Genomic DNA, 20869 nt, shown 5'->3' on the forward strand with positions numbered 1-20869 from the left:
AACATCAATGGCAATTATAAGAATAATGCTGATAATAGTACAAATTTTGTATGTATGTTTTCAGCCCTACAAAACCATAACTATAGAAGTTTAAATTTATACGTAAAGCTAGATATTTGTAGAAATATCTATATTGATATATAACTATCTATTTATATAGCTAGATATATATCTATGCAGTAACATACATTAGATAGATAGATAGATAGATAGATAGATAGATAGATAGACTGTATATAAGCCTGCAAGTCTTGCACTTGAAGCAGCTTTATGATGTCATTAAGGCTCGATGGTGACACGCGCACCCGAAACAAGGACCACAGGTTGTTAGCGGCCATTTTTCCATCAGTCTCCACTGGAGCTAGAAGTGAGCAGACAGATACACCTATAGACGCTGCTGGAGCCAGATCATTTGTCTCTGTGATGGACAACGTTTGAAATTCGCCCTTAAGCGGGAGACGGCAGCCTACAACAGTCAAATTGATCGCTGCTTATCACTTCTTTTGTGGTAGGTACAGTTATTCCAGATAGGGGAATGGGTAGGTTAAGTTATTCCAGGGAGGGGAATGCTTATGGGCAAGGCATTATGCTTGATCGGAGGCGGATGAAGTGGCAAAAAAGGCTCGGCCTACACCATGACCATGCCAATCGTCAACCCAAAGTGAATATGAGCCACACAGGTTGGTTGAAATAGCGCAACATGAATGATGGAACCTGGATCCAAGCGTCCCAGGATGCATTTCAGCGAAAACGTTCAACAATGTTCAGCGTGACCAATGTTTCTATCTTGGAAAATGAAATTGCATGATGTATGGAGTGTTTTTGACATATCTTGTCTCAGGATTTGCTTGCAGTCCTACCATATCCCACAAAATGCAGAAGTGCAGTCAATGCAGCTTTTTACCTAAAATGGTAAAAATTGGTCAAAGCCTCATGCGGTTTATTACCTGCCCCTGGAATAACATCAATGGCAATTATAAGAATAATGCTGATAATAATACAAATTTTGTATGTATGTTTTCAGCCCTACAAAACCATAACTATAGAAGTTTAAATTTATACGTAAAGCTAGATATTTGTAGAAATATCTATATTGATATATAACTATCTATTTATATAGCTAGATATATATCTATGCAGTAACATACATTAGATAGATAGATAGATAGATAGACAGATAGACTGTATATAAGCCTGCAAGTCTTGCACTTGAAGCAGCTTTATGATGTCATTAAGGCTCGATGGTGACACGCGCACCCGGAACAAGGACCACAGGTTGTTAGCGGCCATTTTTCCATCAGTCTCCACTGGAGCTAGAAGTGAGTAGACAGATACTCCTATAGACGCTGCTGGAGCCAGATCTTTTGTCTCTGTGATGGACAACGTTTGAAATTCGCCCTTAAGCGGGAGACGGCAGCCTACAACAGTCAAATTGATCGCTGCTTATCACTTCTTTTGTGGTAGGTACAGTTATTCCAGATAGGGGAATGGGTAGGTTAAGTTATTCCAGGGAGGGGAATGCTTATGGGCAAGGCATTATGCTTGATCGGAGGCGGATGAAGTGGCAAAAAAGGCTCGGCCTACACCATGACCATGCCAATCGTCAACCCAAAGTGAATATGAGCCACACAGGTTGGTTGAAATAGCGCAACATGAATGATGGAACCTGGATCCAAGCGTCCCAGGATGCATTTCAGCGAAAACGTTCAACAATGTTCAGCGTGACCAATGTTTCTATCTTGGAAAATGAAATTGCATGATGTATGGAGTGTTTTTGACATATCTTGTCTCAGGATTTGCTTGCAGTCCTACCATATCCCACAAAATGCAGAAGTGCAGTCAATGCAGCTTTTTACCTAAAATGGTAAAAATTGGTCAAAGCCTCATGCGGTTTATTACCTGCCCCTGGAATAACATCAATGGCAATTATAAGAATAATTCTGATAATAGTACAAATTTTGTATGTATGTTTTCAGCCCTACAAAACCATAACTATAGAAGTTTAAATTTATACGTAAAGTTAGATATTTGTAGAAATTTCTATATTGATATATAACTATCTATTTATATAGCTAGATATATATCTATGCAGTAACATACATTAGATAGATAGATAGATAGATAGATAGATAGACTGTATATAAGCCTGCAAGTCTTGCACTTGAAGCAGCTTTATGATGTCATTAAGGCTCGATGGTGACACGCGCACCCGGAACAAGGACCACAGGTTGTTAGCGGCCATTTTTCCATCAGTCTCCACTGGAGCTAGAAGTGAGCAGACAGATACTCCTATAGACGCTGCTGGAGCCAGATCATTTGTCTCTGTGATGGACAACGTTTGAAATTCGCCCTTAAGCGGGAGACGGCAGCCTACAACAGTCAAATTGATCGCTGCTTATCACTTCTTTTGTGGTAGGTACAGTTATTCCAGATAGGGGAATGGGTAGGTTAAGTTATTCCAGGGAGGGGAATGCTTATGGGCAAGGCATTATGCTTGATCGGAGGCGGATGAAGTGGCAAAAAAGGCTCGGCCTACACCATGACCATGCCAATCGTCAACCCAAAGTGAATATGAGCCACACAGGTTGGTTGAAATAGCGCAACATGAATGATGGAACCTGGATCCAAGCGTCCCAGGATGCATTTCAGCGAAAACGTTCAACAATGTTCAGCGTGACCAATGTTTCTATCTTGGAAAATGAAATTGCATGATGTATGGAGTGTTTTTGACATATCTTGTCTCAGGATTTGCTTGCAGTCCTACCATATCCCACAAAATGCAGAAGTGCAGTCAATGCAGCTTTTTACCTAAAATGGTAAAAATTGGTCAAAGCCTCATGCGGTTTATTACCTGCCCCTGGAATAACATCAATGGCAATTATAAGAATAATGCTGATAATAGTACAAATTTTGTATGTATGTTTTCAGCCCTACAAAACCATAACTATAGAAGTTTAAATTTATACGTAAAGCTAGATATTTGTAGAAATATCTATATTGATATATAACTATCTATTTATATAGCTAGATATATATCTATGCAGTAACATACATTAGATAGATAGATAGATAGATAGATAGATAGATAGATAGATAGATAGATAGATAGACTGTATATAAGCCTGCAAGTCTTGCACTTGAAGCAGCTTTATGATGTCATTAAGGCTCGATGGTGACACGCGCACCCGAAACAAGGACCACAGGTTGTTAGCGGCCATTTTTCCATCAGTCTCCACTGGAGCTAGAAGTGAGCAGACAGATACACCTATAGACGCTGCTGGAGCCAGATCATTTGTCTCTGTGATGGACAACGTTTGAAATTCGCCCTTAAGCGGGAGACGGCAGCCTACAACAGTCAAATTGATCGCTGCTTATCACTTCTTTTGTGGTAGGTACAGTTATTCCAGATAGGGGAATGGGTAGGTTAAGTTATTCCAGGGAGGGGAATGCTTATGGGCAAGGCATTATGCTTGATCGGAGGCGGATGAAGTGGCAAAAAAGGCTCGGCCTACACCATGACCATGCCAATCGTCAACCCAAAGTGAATATGAGCCACACAGGTTGGTTGAAATAGCGCAACATGAATGATGGAACCTGGATCCAAGCGTCCCAGGATGCATTGCAGCGAAAACGTTCAACAATGTTCAGCGTGACCAATGTTTCTATCTTGGAAAATGAAATTGCATGCTGTATGGAGTGTTTTTGACATATCTTGTCTCAGGATTTGCTTGCAGTCCTACCATATCCCACAAAATGCAGAAGTGCAGTCAATGCAGCTTTTTACCTAAAATGGTAAAAATTGGTCAAAGCCTCATGCGGTTTATTACCTGCCCCTGGAATAACATCAATGGCAATTATAAGAATAATGCTGATACTAATACAAATTTTGTATGTATGTTTTCAGCCCTACAAAACCATAACTATAGAAGTTTAAATTTATACGTAAAGCTAGATATTTGTAGAAATATCTATATTGATATATAACTATCTATTTATATAGCTAGATATATATCTATGCAGTAACATACATTAGATAGATAGATAGATAGACTGTATATAAGCCTGCAAGTCTTGCACTTGAAGCAGCTTTATGATGTCATTAAGGCTCGATGGTGACACGCGCACCCGGAACAAGGACCACAGGTTGTTAGCGGCCATTTTTCCATCAGTCTCCACTGGAGCTAGAAGTGAGCAGACAGATACTCCTATAGACGCTGCTGGAGCCAGATCATTTGTCTCTGTGATGGACAACGTTTGAAATTCGCCCTTAAGCGGGAGACGGCAGCCTACAACAGTCAAATTGATCGCTGCTTATCACTTCTTTTGTGGTAGGTACAGTTATTCCAGATAGGGGAATGGGTAGGTTAAGTTATTCCAGGGAGGGGAATGCTTATGGGCAAGGCATTATGCTTGATCGGAGGCGGATGAAGTGGCAAAAAAGGCTCGGCCTACACCATGACCATGCCAATCGTCAACCCAAAGTGAATATGAGCCACACAGGTTGGTTGAAATAGCGCAACATGAATGATGGAACCTGGATCCAAGCGTCCCAGGATGCATTTCAGCGAAAACGTTCAACAATGTTCAGCGTGACCAATGTTTCTATCTTGGAAAATGAAATTGCATGATGTATGGAGTGTTTTTGACATATCTTGTCTCAGGATTTGCTTGCAGTCCTACCATATCCCACAAAATGCAGAAGTGCAGTCAATGCAGCTTTTTACCTAAAATGGTAAAAATTGGTCAAAGCCTCATGCGGTTTATTACCTGCCCCTGGAATAACATCAATGGCAATTATAAGAATAATTCTGATAATAGTACAAATTTTGTATGTATGTTTTCAGCCCTACAAAACCATAACTATAGAAGTTTAAATTTATACGTAAAGCTAGATATTTGTAGAAATATCTATATTGATATATAACTATCTATTTATATAGCTAGATATATATCTATGCAGTAACATACATTAGATAGATAGATAGATAGACTGTATATAAGCCTGCAAGTCTTGCACTTGAAGCAGCTTTATGATGTCATTAAGGCTCGATGGTGACACGCGCACCCGGAACAAAGACCACAGGTTGTTAGCGGCCATTTTTCCATCAGTCTCCACTGGAGCTAGAAGTGAGCAGACAGATACTCCTATAGACGCTGCTGGAGCCAGATCATTTGTCTCTGTGATGGACAACGTTTGAAATTCGCCCTTAAGCGGGAGACGGCAGCCTACAACAGTCAAATTGATCGCTGCTTATCACTTCTTTTGTGGTAGGTACAGTTATTCCAGATAGGGGAATGGGTAGGTTAAGTTATTCCAGGGAGGGGAATGCTTATGGGCAAGGCATTATGCTTGATCGGAGGCGGATGAAGTGGCAAAAAAGGCTCGGCCTACACCATGACCATGCCAATCGTCAACCCAAAGTGAATATGAGCCACACAGGTTGGTTGAAATAGCGCAACATGAATGATGGAACCTGGATCCAAGCGTCCCAGGATGCATTTCAGCGAAAACGTTCAACAATGTTCAGCGTGACCAATGTTTCTATCTTGGAAAATGAAATCGCATGATGTATGGAGTGTTTTTGACATATCTTGTCTCAGGATTTGCTTGCAGTCCTACCATATCCCACAAAATGCAGAAGTGCAGTCAATGCAGCTTTTTACCTAAAATGGTAAAAATTGGTCAAAGCCTCATGCGGTTTATTACCTGCCCCTGGAATAACATCAATGGCAATTATAAGAATAATGCTGATAATAGTACAAATTTTGTATGTATGTTTTCAGCCCTACAAAACCATAACTATAGAAGTTTAAATTTATACGTAAAGCTAGATATTTGTAGAAATATCTATATTGATATATAACTATCTATTTATATAGCTAGATATATATCTATGCAGTAACATACATTAGATAGATAGATAGATAGATAGATAGATAGATAGATAGATAGATAGACTGTATATAAGCCTGCAAGTCTTGCACTTGAAGCAGCTTTATGATGTCATTAAGGCTCGATGGTGACACGCGCACCCGAAACAAGGACCACAGGTTGTTAGCGGCCATTTTTCCATCAGTCTCCACTGGAGCTAGAAGTGAGCAGACAGATACACCTATAGACGCTGCTGGAGCCAGATCATTTGTCTCTGTGATGGACAACGTTTGAAATTCGCCCTTAAGCGGGAGACGGCAGCCTACAACAGTCAAATTGATCGCTGCTTATCACTTCTTTTGTGGTAGGTACAGTTATTCCAGATAGGGGAATGGGTAGGTTAAGTTATTCCAGGGAGGGGAATGCTTATGGGCAAGGCATTATGCTTGATCGGAGGCGGATGAAGTGGCAAAAAAGGCTCGGCCTACACCATGACCATGCCAATCGTCAACCCAAAGTGAATATGAGCCACACAGGTTGGTTGAAATAGCGCAACATGAATGATGGAACCTGGATCCAAGCGTCCCAGGATGCATTTCAGCGAAAACGTTCAACAATGTTCAGCGTGACCAATGTTTCTATCTTGGAAAATGAAATTGCATGATGTATGGAGTGTTTTTGACATATCTTGTCTCAGGATTTGCTTGCAGTCCTACCATATCCCACAAAATGCAGAAGTGCAGTCAATGCAGCTTTTTACCTAAAATGGTAAAAATTGGTCAAAGCCTCATGCGGTTTATTACCTGCCCCTGGAATAACATCAATGGCAATTATAAGAATAATGCTGATAATAATACAAATTTTGTATGTATGTTTTCAGCCCTACAAAACCATAACTATAGAAGTTTAAATTTATACGTAAAGCTAGATATTTGTAGAAATATCTATATTGATATATAACTATCTATTTATATAGCTAGATATATATCTATGCAGTAACATACATTAGATAGATAGATAGATAGATAGACAGATAGACTGTATATAAGCCTGCAAGTCTTGCACTTGAAGCAGCTTTATGATGTCATTAAGGCTCGATGGTGACACGCGCACCCGGAACAAGGACCACAGGTTGTTAGCGGCCATTTTTCCATCAGTCTCCACTGGAGCTAGAAGTGAGTAGACAGATACTCCTATAGACGCTGCTGGAGCCAGATCTTTTGTCTCTGTGATGGACAACGTTTGAAATTCGCCCTTAAGCGGGAGACGGCAGCCTACAACAGTCAAATTGATCGCTGCTTATCACTTCTTTTGTGGTAGGTACAGTTATTCCAGATAGGGGAATGGGTAGGTTAAGTTATTCCAGGGAGGGGAATGCTTATGGGCAAGGCATTATGCTTGATCGGAGGCGGATGAAGTGGCAAAAAAGGCTCGGCCTACACCATGACCATGCCAATCGTCAACCCAAAGTGAATATGAGCCACACAGGTTGGTTGAAATAGCGCAACATGAATGATGGAACCTGGATCCAAGCGTCCCAGGATGCATTTCAGCGAAAACGTTCAACAATGTTCAGCGTGACCAATGTTTCTATCTTGGAAAATGAAATTGCATGATGTATGGAGTGTTTTTGACATATCTTGTCTCAGGATTTGCTTGCAGTCCTACCATATCCCACAAAATGCAGAAGTGCAGTCAATGCAGCTTTTTACCTAAAATGGTAAAAATTGGTCAAAGCCTCATGCGGTTTATTACCTGCCCCTGGAATAACATCAATGGCAATTATAAGAATAATTCTGATAATAGTACAAATTTTGTATGTATGTTTTCAGCCCTACAAAACCATAACTATAGAAGTTTAAATTTATACGTAAAGTTAGATATTTGTAGAAATTTCTATATTGATATATAACTATCTATTTATATAGCTAGATATATATCTATGCAGTAACATACATTAGATAGATAGATAGATAGATAGATAGATAGATAGACTGTATATAAGCCTGCAAGTCTTGCACTTGAAGCAGCTTTATGATGTCATTAAGGCTCGATGGTGACACGCGCACCCGGAACAAGGACCACAGGTTGTTAGCGGCCATTTTTCCATCAGTCTCCACTGGAGCTAGAAGTGAGCAGACAGATACTCCTATAGACGCTGCTGGAGCCAGATCATTTGTCTCTGTGATGGACAACGTTTGAAATTCGCCCTTAAGCGGGAGACGGCAGCCTACAACAGTCAAATTGATCGCTGCTTATCACTTCTTTTGTGGTAGGTACAGTTATTCCAGATAGGGGAATGGGTAGGTTAAGTTATTCCAGGGAGGGGAATGCTTATGGGCAAGGCATTATGCTTGATCGGAGGCGGATGAAGTGGCAAAAAAGGCTCGGCCTACACCATGACCATGCCAATCGTCAACCCAAAGTGAATATGAGCCACACAGGTTGGTTGAAATAGCGCAACATGAATGATGGAACCTGGATCCAAGCGTCCCAGGATGCATTTCAGCGAAAACGTTCAACAATGTTCAGCGTGACCAATGTTTCTATCTTGGAAAATGAAATTGCATGATGTATGGAGTGTTTTTGACATATCTTGTCTCAGGATTTGCTTGCAGTCCTACCATATCCCACAAAATGCAGAAGTGCAGTCAATGCAGCTTTTTACCTAAAATGGTAAAAATTGGTCAAAGCCTCATGCGGTTTATTACCTGCCCCTGGAATAACATCAATGGCAATTATAAGAATAATGCTGATAATAGTACAAATTTTGTATGTATGTTTTCAGCCCTACAAAACCATAACTATAGAAGTTTAAATTTATACGTAAAGCTAGATATTTGTAGAAATATCTATATTGATATATAACTATCTATTTATATAGCTAGATATATATCTATGCAGTAACATACATTAGATAGATAGATAGATAGATAGATAGATAGATAGATAGATAGATAGACTGTATATAAGCCTGCAAGTCTTGCACTTGAAGCAGCTTTATGATGTCATTAAGGCTCGATGGTGACACGCGCACCCGAAACAAGGACCACAGGTTGTTAGCGGCCATTTTTCCATCAGTCTCCACTGGAGCTAGAAGTGAGCAGACAGATACACCTATAGACGCTGCTGGAGCCAGATCATTTGTCTCTGTGATGGACAACGTTTGAAATTCGCCCTTAAGCGGGAGACGGCAGCCTACAACAGTCAAATTGATCGCTGCTTATCACTTCTTTTGTGGTAGGTACAGTTATTCCAGATAGGGGAATGGGTAGGTTAAGTTATTCCAGGGAGGGGAATGCTTATGGGCAAGGCATTATGCTTGATCGGAGGCGGATGAAGTGGCAAAAAAGGCTCGGCCTACACCATGACCATGCCAATCGTCAACCCAAAGTGAATATGAGCCACACAGGTTGGTTGAAATAGCGCAACATGAATGATGGAACCTGGATCCAAGCGTCCCAGGATGCATTGCAGCGAAAACGTTCAACAATGTTCAGCGTGACCAATGTTTCTATCTTGGAAAATGAAATTGCATGCTGTATGGAGTGTTTTTGACATATCTTGTCTCAGGATTTGCTTGCAGTCCTACCATATCCCACAAAATGCAGAAGTGCAGTCAATGCAGCTTTTTACCTAAAATGGTAAAAATTGGTCAAAGCCTCATGCGGTTTATTACCTGCCCCTGGAATAACATCAATGGCAATTATAAGAATAATGCTGATACTAATACAAATTTTGTATGTATGTTTTCAGCCCTACAAAACCATAACTATAGAAGTTTAAATTTATACGTAAAGCTAGATATTTGTAGAAATATCTATATTGATATATAACTATCTATTTATATAGCTAGATATATATCTATGCAGTAACATACATTAGATAGATAGATAGATAGACTGTATATAAGCCTGCAAGTCTTGCACTTGAAGCAGCTTTATGATGTCATTAAGGCTCGATGGTGACACGCGCACCCGGAACAAGGACCACAGGTTGTTAGCGGCCATTTTTCCATCAGTCTCCACTGGAGCTAGAAGTGAGCAGACAGATACTCCTATAGACGCTGCTGGAGCCAGATCATTTGTCTCTGTGATGGACAACGTTTGAAATTCGCCCTTAAGCGGGAGACGGCAGCCTACAACAGTCAAATTGATCGCTGCTTATCACTTCTTTTGTGGTAGGTACAGTTATTCCAGATAGGGGAATGGGTAGGTTAAGTTATTCCAGGGAGGGGAATGCTTATGGGCAAGGCATTATGCTTGATCGGAGGCGGATGAAGTGGCAAAAAAGGCTCGGCCTACACCATGACCATGCCAATCGTCAACCCAAAGTGAATATGAGCCACACAGGTTGGTTGAAATAGCGCAACATGAATGATGGAACCTGGATCCAAGCGTCCCAGGATGCATTTCAGCGAAAACGTTCAACAATGTTCAGCGTGACCAATGTTTCTATCTTGGAAAATGAAATTGCATGATGTATGGAGTGTTTTTGACATATCTTGTCTCAGGATTTGCTTGCAGTCCTACCATATCCCACAAAATGCAGAAGTGCAGTCAATGCAGCTTTTTACCTAAAATGGTAAAAATTGGTCAAAGCCTCATGCGGTTTATTACCTGCCCCTGGAATAACATCAATGGCAATTATAAGAATAATTCTGATAATAGTACAAATTTTGTATGTATGTTTTCAGCCCTACAAAACCATAACTATAGAAGTTTAAATTTATACGTAAAGCTAGATATTTGTAGAAATATCTATATTGATATATAACTATCTATTTATATAGCTAGATATATATCTATGCAGTAACATACATTAGATAGATAGATAGATAGACTGTATATAAGCCTGCAAGTCTTGCACTTGAAGCAGCTTTATGATGTCATTAAGGCTCGATGGTGACACGCGCACCCGGAACAAAGACCACAGGTTGTTAGCGGCCATTTTTCCATCAGTCTCCACTGGAGCTAGAAGTGAGCAGACAGATACTCCTATAGACGCTGCTGGAGCCAGATCATTTGTCTCTGTGATGGACAACGTTTGAAATTCGCCCTTAAGCGGGAGACGGCAGCCTACAACAGTCAAATTGATCGCTGCTTATCACTTCTTTTGTGGTAGGTACAGTTATTCCAGATAGGGGAATGGGTAGGTTAAGTTATTCCAGGGAGGGGAATGCTTATGGGCAAGGCATTATGCTTGATCGGAGGCGGATGAAGTGGCAAAAAAGGCTCGGCCTACACCATGACCATGCCAATCGTCAACCCAAAGTGAATATGAGCCACACAGGTTGGTTGAAATAGCGCAACATGAATGATGGAACCTGGATCCAAGCGTCCCAGGATGCATTTCAGCGAAAACGTTCAACAATGTTCAGCGTGACCAATGTTTCTATCTTGGAAAATGAAATCGCATGATGTATGGAGTGTTTTTGACATATCTTGTCTCAGGATTTGCTTGCAGTCCTACCATATCCCACAAAATGCAGAAGTGCAGTCAATGCAGCTTTTTACCTAAAATGGTAAAAATTGGTCAAAGCCTCATGCGGTTTATTACCTGCCCCTGGAATAACATCAATGGCAATTATAAGAATAATTCTGATAATAGTACAAATTTTGTATGTATGTTTTCAGCCCTACAAAACCATAACTATAGAAGTTTAAATTTATACGTAAAGCTAGATATTTGTAGAAATATCTATATTGATATATAACTATCTATTTATATAGCTAGATATATATCTATGCAGTAACATACATTAGATAGATAGATAGATAGATAGATAGATAGATAGATAGACTGTATATAAGCCTGCAAGTCTTGCACTTGAAGCAGCTTTATGATGTCATTAAGGCTCGATGGTGACACGCGCACCCGGAACAAGGACCACAGGTTGTTAGCGGCCATTTTTCCATCAGTCTCCACTGGAGCTAGAAGTGAGCAGACAGATACTCCTATAGACGCTGCTGGAGCCAGATCATTTGTCTCTGTGATGGACAACGTTTGAAATTCGCCCTTAAGCGGGAGACGGCAGCCTACAACAGTCAAATTGATCGCTGCTTATCACTTCTTTTGTGGTAGGTACAGTTATTCCAGATAGGGGAATGGGTAGGTTAAGTTATTCCAGGGAGGGGAATGCTTATGGGCAAGGCATTATGCTTGATCGGAGGCGGATGAAGTGGCAAAAAAGGCTCGGCCTACACCATGACCATGCCAATCGTCAACCCAAAGTGAATATGAGCCACACAGGTTGGTTGAAATAGCGCAACATGAATGATGGAACCTGGATCCAAGCGTCCCAGGATGCATTTCAGCGAAAACGTTCAACAATGTTCAGCGTGACCAATGTTTCTATCTTGGAAAATGAAATTGCATGATGTATGGAGTGTTTTTGACATATCTTGTCTCAGGATTTGCTTGCAGTCCTACCATATCCCACAAAATGCAGAAGTGCAGTCAATGCAGCTTTTTACCTAAAATGGTAAAAATTGGTCAAAGCCTCATGCGGTTTATTACCTGCCCCTGGAATAACATCAATGGCAATTATAAGAATAATGCTGATAATAGTACAAATTTTGTATGTATGTTTTCAGCCCTACAAAACCATAACTATAGAAGTTTAAATTTATACGTAAAGCTAGATATTTGTAGAAATATCTATATTGATATATAACTATCTATTTATATAGCTAGATATATATCTATGCAGTAACATACATTAGATAGATAGATAGATAGATAGATAGATAGATAGATAGATAGATAGATAGATAGACTGTATATAAGCCTGCAAGTCTTGCACTTGAAGCAGCTTTATGATGTCATTAAGGCTCGATGGTGACACGCGCACCCGAAACAAGGACCACAGGTTGTTAGCGGCCATTTTTCCATCAGTCTCCACTGGAGCTAGAAGTGAGCAGACAGATACACCTATAGACGCTGCTGGAGCCAGATCATTTGTCTCTGTGATGGACAACGTTTGAAATTCGCCCTTAAGCGGGAGACGGCAGCCTACAACAGTCAAATTGATCGCTGCTTATCACTTCTTTTGTGGTAGGTACAGTTATTCCAGATAGGGGAATGGGTAGGTTAAGTTATTCCAGGGAGGGGAATGCTTATGGGCAAGGCATTATGCTTGATCGGAGGCGGATGAAGTGGCAAAAAAGGCTCGGCCTACACCATGACCATGCCAATCGTCAACCCAAAGTGAATATGAGCCACACAGGTTGGTTGAAATAGCGCAACATGAATGATGGAACCTGGATCCAAGCGTCCCAGGATGCATTGCAGCGAAAACGTTCAACAATGTTCAGCGTGACCAATGTTTCTATCTTGGAAAATGAAATTGCATGCTGTATGGAGTGTTTTTGACATATCTTGTCTCAGGATTTGCTTGCAGTCCTACCATATCCCACAAAATGCAGAAGTGCAGTCAATGCAGCTTTTTACCTAAAATGGTAAAAATTGGTCAAAGCCTCATGCGGTTTATTACCTGCCCCTGGAATAACATCAATGGCAATTATAAGAATAATGCTGATAATAATACAAATTTTGTATGTATGTTTTCAGCCCTACAAAACCATAACTATAGAAGTTTAAATTTATACGTAAAGCTAGATATTTGTAGAAATATCTATATTGATATATAACTATCTATTTATATAGCTAGATATATATCTATGCAGTAACATACATTAGATAGATAGATAGCTAGACTGTATATAAGCCTGCAAGTCTTGCACTTGAAGCAGCTTTATGATGTCATTAAGGCTCGATGGTGACACGCGCACCCGGAACAAGGACCACAGGTTGTTAGCGGCCATTTTTCCATCAGTCTCCACTGGAGCTAGAAGTGAGCAGACAGATACTCCTATAGACGCTGCTGGAGCCAGATCATTTGTCTCTGTGATGGACAACGTTTGAAATTCGCCCTTAAGCGGGAGACGGCAGCCTACAACAGTCAAATTGATCGCTGCTTATCACTTCTTTTGTGGTAGGTACAGTTATTCCAGATAGGGGAATGGGTAGGTTAAGTTATTCCAGGGAGGGGAATGCTTATGGGCAAGGCATTATGCTTGATCGGAGGCGGATGAAGTGGCAAAAAAGGCTCGGCCTACACCATGACCATGCCAATCGTCAACCCAAAGTGAATATGAGCCACACAGGTTGGTTGAAATAGCGCAACATGAATGATGGAACCTGGATCCAAGCGTCCCAGGATGCATTTCAGCGAAAACGTTCAACAATGTTCAGCGTGACCAATGTTTCTATCTTGGAAAATGAAATTGCATGATGTATGGAGTGTTTTTGACATATCTTGTCTCAGGATTTGCTTGCAGTCCTACCATATCCCACAAAATGCAGAAGTGCAGTCAATGCAGCTTTTTACCTAAAATGGTAAAAATTGGTCAAAGCCTCATGCGGTTTATTACCTGCCCCTGGAATAACATCAATGGCAATTATAAGAATAATTCTGATAATAGTACAAATTTTGTATGTATGTTTTCAGCCCTACAAAACCATAACTATAGAAGTTTAAATTTATACGTAAAGCTAGATATTTGTAGAAATATCTATATTGATATATAACTATCTATTTATATAGCTAGATATATATCTATGCAGTAACATACATTAGATAGATAGATAGATAGACTGTATATAAGCCTGCAAGTCTTGCACTTGAAGCAGCTTTATGATGTCATTAAGGCTCGATGGTGACACGCGCACCCGAAACAAGGACCACAGGTTGTTAGCGGCCATTTTTCCATCAGTCTCCACTGGAGCTAGAAGTGAGCAGATACTCCTATAGACGCTGCTGGAGCCAGATCATTTGTCTCTGTGATGGACAACGTTTGAAATTCGCCCTTAAGCGGGAGACGGCAGCCTACAACAGTCAAATTGATCGCTGCTTATCACTTCTTTTGTGGTAGGTACAGTTATTCCAGATAGGGGAATGGGTAGGTTAAGTTATTCCAGGGAGGGGAATGCTTATGGGCAAGGCATTATGCTTGATCGGAGGCGGATGAAGTGGCAAAAAAGGCTCGGCCTACACCATGACCATGCCAATCGTCAACCCAAAGTGAATATGAGCCACACAGGTTGGTTGAAATAGCGCAACATGAATGATGGAACCTGGATCCAAGCGTCCCAGGATGCATTTCAGCGAAAACGTTCAACAATGTTCAGCGTGACCAATGTTTCTATCTTGGAAAATGAAATCGCATGATGTATGGAGTGTTTTTGACATATCTTGTCTCAGGATTTGCTTGCAGTCCTACCATATCCCACAAAATGCAGAAGTGCAGTCAATGCAGCTTTTTACCTAAAATGGTAAAAATTGGTCAAAGCCTCATGCGGTTTATTTCCTGCCCCTGGAATAACATCAATGGCAATTATAAGAATAATGCTGATAATAGTACAAATTTTGTATGTATGTTTTCAGCCCTACAAAACCATAACTATAGAAGTTTAAATTTATACGTAAAGCTAGATATTTGTAGAAATATCTATATTGATATATAACTATCTATTTATATAGCTAGATATATATCTATGCAGTAACATACATTAGATAGATAGATAGATAGACTGTATATAAGCCTGCAAGTCTTGCACTTGAAGCAGCTTTATGATGTCATTAAGGCTCGATGGTGACACGCGCACCCGAAACAAGGACCACAGGTTGTTAGCGGCCATTTTTCCATCAGTCTCCACTGGAGCTAGAAGTGAGCAGACAGATACTCCTATAGACGCTGCTGGAGCCAGATCATTTGTCTCTGTGATGGACAACGTTTGAAATTCGCCCTTAAGCGGGAGACGGCAGCCTACAACAGTCAAATTGATCGCTGCTTATCACTTCTTTTGTGGTAGGTACAGTTATTCCAGATAGGGGAATGGGTAGGTTAAGTTATTCCAGGGAGGGGAATGCTTATGGGCAAGGCATTATGCTTGATCGGAGGCGGATGAAGTGGCAAAAAAGGCTCGGCCTACACCATGACCATGCCAATCGTCAACCCAAAGTGAATATGAGCCACACAGGTTGTTTGAAATAGCGCAACATGAATGATGGAACCTGGATCCAAGCGTCCCAGGATGCATTGCAGCGAAAACGTTCAAAAATGTTCAGCGTGACTAATGTTTCTATCTTGGAAAATGAAATTGCATGCTGTATGGAGTGTTTTTGACATATCTTGTCTCAGGATTTGCTTGCAGTCCTACCATATCCCACAAAATGCAGAAGTGCAGTCAATGCAGCTTTTTACCTAAAATGGTAAAAATTGGTCAAAGCCTCATGCGGTTTATTACCTGCCCCTGGAATAACATCAATGGCAATTATAAGAATAATGCTGATAATAATACAAATTTTGTATGTATGTTTTCAGCCCTACAAAACCATAACTATAGAAGTTTAAATTTATACGTAAAGCTAGATATTTGTAGAAATATCTATATTGATATATAACTATCTATTTATATAGCTAGATATATATCTATGCAGTAACATACATTAGATAGATAGATAGATAGACTGTATATAAGCCTGCAAGTCTTGCACTTGAAGCAGCTTTATGATGTCATTAAGGCTCGATGGTGACACGCGCACCCGGAACAAGGACCACAGGTTGTTAGCGGCCATTTTTCCATCAGTCTCCACTGGAGCTAGAAGTGAGCAGACAGATACTCCTATAGACGCTGCTGGAGCCAGATCATTTGTCTCTGTGATGGACAACGTTTGAAATTCGCCCTTAAGCGGGAGACGGCAGCCTACAACAGTCAAATTGATCGCTGCTTATCACTTCTTTTGTGGTAGGTACAGTTATTCCAGATAGGGGAATGGGTAGGTTAAGTTATTCCAGGGAGGGGAATGCTTATGGGCAAGGCATTATGCTTGATCGGAGGCGGATGAAGTGGCAAAAAAGGCTCGGCCTACACCATGACCATGCCAATCGTCAACCCAAAGTGAATATGAGCCACACAGGTTGGTTGAAATAGCGCAACATGAATGATGGAACCTGGATCCAAGCGTCCCAGGATGCATTTCAGCGAAAACGTTCAACAATGTTCAGCGTGACCAATGTTTCTATCTTGGAAAATGAAATTGCATGATGTATGGAGTGTTTTTGACATATCTTGTCTCAGGATTTGCTTGCAGTCCTACCATATCCCACAAAATGCAGAAGTGCAGTCAATGCAGCTTTTTACCTAAAATGGTAAAAATTGGTCAAAGCCTCATGCGGTTTATTACCTGCCCCTGGAATAACATCAATGGCAATTATAAGAATAATGCTGATAATAGTACAAATTTTGTATGTATGTTTTCAGCCCTACAAAACCATAACTATAGAAGTTTAAATTTATACGTAAAGCTAGATATTTGTAGAAATATCTATATTGATATATAACTATCTATTTATATAGCTAGATATATATCTATGCAGTAACATACATTAGATAGATAGATAGATAGATAGATAGATAGATAGATAGACTGTATATAAGCCTGCAAGTCTTGCACTTGAAGCAGCTTTATGATGTCATTAAGGCTCGATGGTGACACGCGCACCCGAAACAAGGACCACAGGTTGTTAGCGGCCATTTTTCCATCAGTCTCCACTGGAGCTAGAAGTGAGCAGACAGATACACCTATAGACGCTGCTGGAGCCAGATCATTTGTCTCTGTGATGGACAACGTTTGAAATTCGCCCTTAAGCGGGAGACGGCAGCCTACAACAGTCAAATTGATCGCTGCTTATCACTTCTTTTGTGGTAGGTACAGTTATTCCAGATAGGGGAATGGGTAGGTTAAGTTATTCCAGGGAGGGGAATGCTTATGGGCAAGGCATTATGCTTGATCGGAGGCGGATGAAGTGGCAAAAAAGGCTCGGCCTACACCATGACCATGCCAATCGTCAACCCAAAGTGAATATGAGCCACACAGGTTGGTTGAAATAGCGCAACATGAATGATGGAACCTGGATCCAAGCGTCCCAGGATGCATTGCAGCGAAAACGTTCAACAATGTTCAGCGTGACCAATGTTTCTATCTTGGAAAATGAAATTGCATGCTGTATGGAGTGTTTTTGACATATCTTGTCTCAGGATTTGCTTGCAGTCCTACCATATCCCACAAAATGCAGAAGTGCAGTCAATGCAGCTTTTTACCTAAAATGGTAAAAATTGGTCAAAGCCTCATGCGGTTTATTACCTGCCCCTGGAATAACATCAATGGCAATTATAAGAATAATGCTGATAATAATACAAATTTTGTATGTATGTTTTCAGCCCTACAAAACCATAACTATAGAAGTTTAAATTTATACGTAAAGCTAGATATTTGTAGAAATATCTATATTGATATATAACTATCTATTTATATAGCTAGATATATATCTATGCAGTAACATACATTAGATAGATAGATAGCTAGACTGTATATAAGCCTGCAAGTCTTGCACTTGAAGCAGCTTTATGATGTCATTAAGGCTCGATGGTGACACGCGCACCCGGAACAAGGACCACAGGTTGTTAGCGGCCATTTTTCCATCAGTCTCCACTGGAGCTAGAAGTGAGCAGACAGATACTCCTATAGACGCTGCTGGAGCCAGATCATTTGTCTCTGTGATGGACAACGTTTGAAATTCGCCCTTAAGCGGGAGACGGCAGCCTACAACAGTCAAATTGATCGCTGCTTATCACTTCTTTTGTGGTAGGTACAGTTATTCCAGATAGGGGAATGGGTAGGTTAAGTTATTCCAGGGAGGGGAATGCTTATGGGCAAGGCATTATGCTTGATCGGAGGCGGATGAAGTGGCAAAAAAGGCTCGGCCTACACCATGACCATGCCAATCGTCAACCCAAAGTGAATATGAGCCACACAGGTTGGTTGAAATAGCGCAACATGAATGATGGAACCTGGATCCAAGCGTCCCAGGATGCATTTCAGCGAAAACGTTCAACAATGTTCAGCGTGACCAATGTTTCTATCTTGGAAAATGAAATTGCATGATGTATGGAGTGTTTTTGACATATCTTGTCTCAGGATTTGCTTGCAGTCCTACCATATCCCACAAAATGCAGAAGTGCAGTCAATGCAGCTTTTTACCTAAAATGGTAAAAATTGGTCAAAGCCTCATGCGGTTTATTACCTGCCCCTGGAATAACATCAATGGCAATTATAAGAATAATTCTGATAATAGTACAAATTTTGTATGTATGTTTTCAGCCCTACAAAACCATAACTATAGAAGTTTAAATTTATACGTAAAGCTAGATATTTGTAGAAATATCTATATTGATATATAACTATCTATTTATATAGCTAGATATATATCTATGCAGTAACATACATTAGATAGATAGATAGATAGACTGTATATAAGCCTGCAAGTCTTGCACTTGAAGCAGCTTTATGATGTCATTAAGGCTCGATGGTGACACGCGCACCCGAAACAAGGACCACAGGTTGTTAGCGGCCATTTTTCCATCAGTCTCCACTGGAGCTAGAAGTGAGCAGATACTCCTATAGACGCTGCTGGAGCCAGATCATTTGTCTCTGTGATGGACAACGTTTGAAATTCGCCCTTAAGCGGGAGACGGCAGCCTACAACAGTCAAATTGATCGCTGCTTATCACTTCTTTTGTGGTAGGTACAGTTATTCCAGATAGGGGAATGGGTAGGTTAAGTTATTCCAGGGAGGGGAATGCTTATGGGCAAGGCATTATGCTTGATCGGAGGCGGATGAAGTGGCAAAAAAGGCTCGGCCTACACCATGACCATGCCAATCGTCAACCCAAAGTGAATATGAGCCACACAGGTTGGTTGAAATAGCGCAACATGAATGATGGAACCTGGATCCAAGCGTCCCAGGATGCATTTCAGCGAAAACGTTCAACAATGTTCAGCGTGACCAATGTTTCTATCTTGGAAAATGAAATTGCATGATGTATGGAGTGTTTTTGACATATCTTGTCTCAGGATTTGCTTGCAGTCCTACCATATCCCACAAAATGCAGAAGTGCAGTCAATGCAGCTTTTTACCTAAAATGGTAAAAATTGGTCAAAGCCTCATGCGGTTTATTTCCTGCCCCTGGAATAACATCAATGGCAATTATAAGAATAATGCTGATAATAGTACAAATTTTGTATGTATGTTTTCAGCCCTACAAAACCATAACTATAGAAGTTTAAATTTATACGTAAAGCTAGATATTTGTAGAAATATCTATATTGATATATAACTATCTATTTATATAGCTAGATATATATCTATGCAGTAACATACATTAGATAGATAGATAGATAGACTGTATATAAGCCTGCAAGTCTTGCACTTGAAGCAGCTTTATGATGTCATTAAGGCTCGATGGTGACACGCGCACCCGAAACAAGGACCACAGGTTGTTAGCGGCCATTTTTCCATCAGTCTCCACTGGAGCTAGAAGTGAGCAGACAGATACTCCTATAGACGCTGCTGGAGCCAGATCATTTGTCTCTGTGATGGACAACGTTTGAAATTCGCCCTTAAGCGGGAGACGGCAGCCTACAACAGTCAAATTGATCGCTGCTTATCACTTCTTTTGTGGTAGGTACAGTTATTCCAGATAGGGGAATGGGTAGGTTAAGTTATTCCAGGGAGGGGAATGCTTATGGGCAAGGCATTATGCTTGATCGGAGGCGGATGAAGTGGCAAAAAAGGCTCGGCCTACACCATGACCATGCCAATCGTCAACCCAAAGTGAATATGAGCCACACAGGTTGTTTGAAATAGCGCAACATGAATGATGGAACCTGGATCCAAGCGTCCCAGGATGCATTGCAGCGAAAACGTTCAAAAATGTTCAGCGTGACTAATGTTTCTATCTTGGAAAATGAAATTGCATGCTGTATGGAGTGTTTTTGACATATCTTGTCTCAGGATTTGCTTGCAGTCCTACCATATCCCACAAAATGCAGAAGTGCAGTCAATGCAGCTTTTTACCTAAAATGGTAAA

Source organism: Eleutherodactylus coqui, chromosome 13 (assembly GCF_035609145.1).
Source record: "Eleutherodactylus coqui strain aEleCoq1 chromosome 13, aEleCoq1.hap1, whole genome shotgun sequence".
In the NCBI taxonomy this organism is placed as follows: Eukaryota; Metazoa; Chordata; class Amphibia; order Anura; family Eleutherodactylidae; genus Eleutherodactylus; species Eleutherodactylus coqui.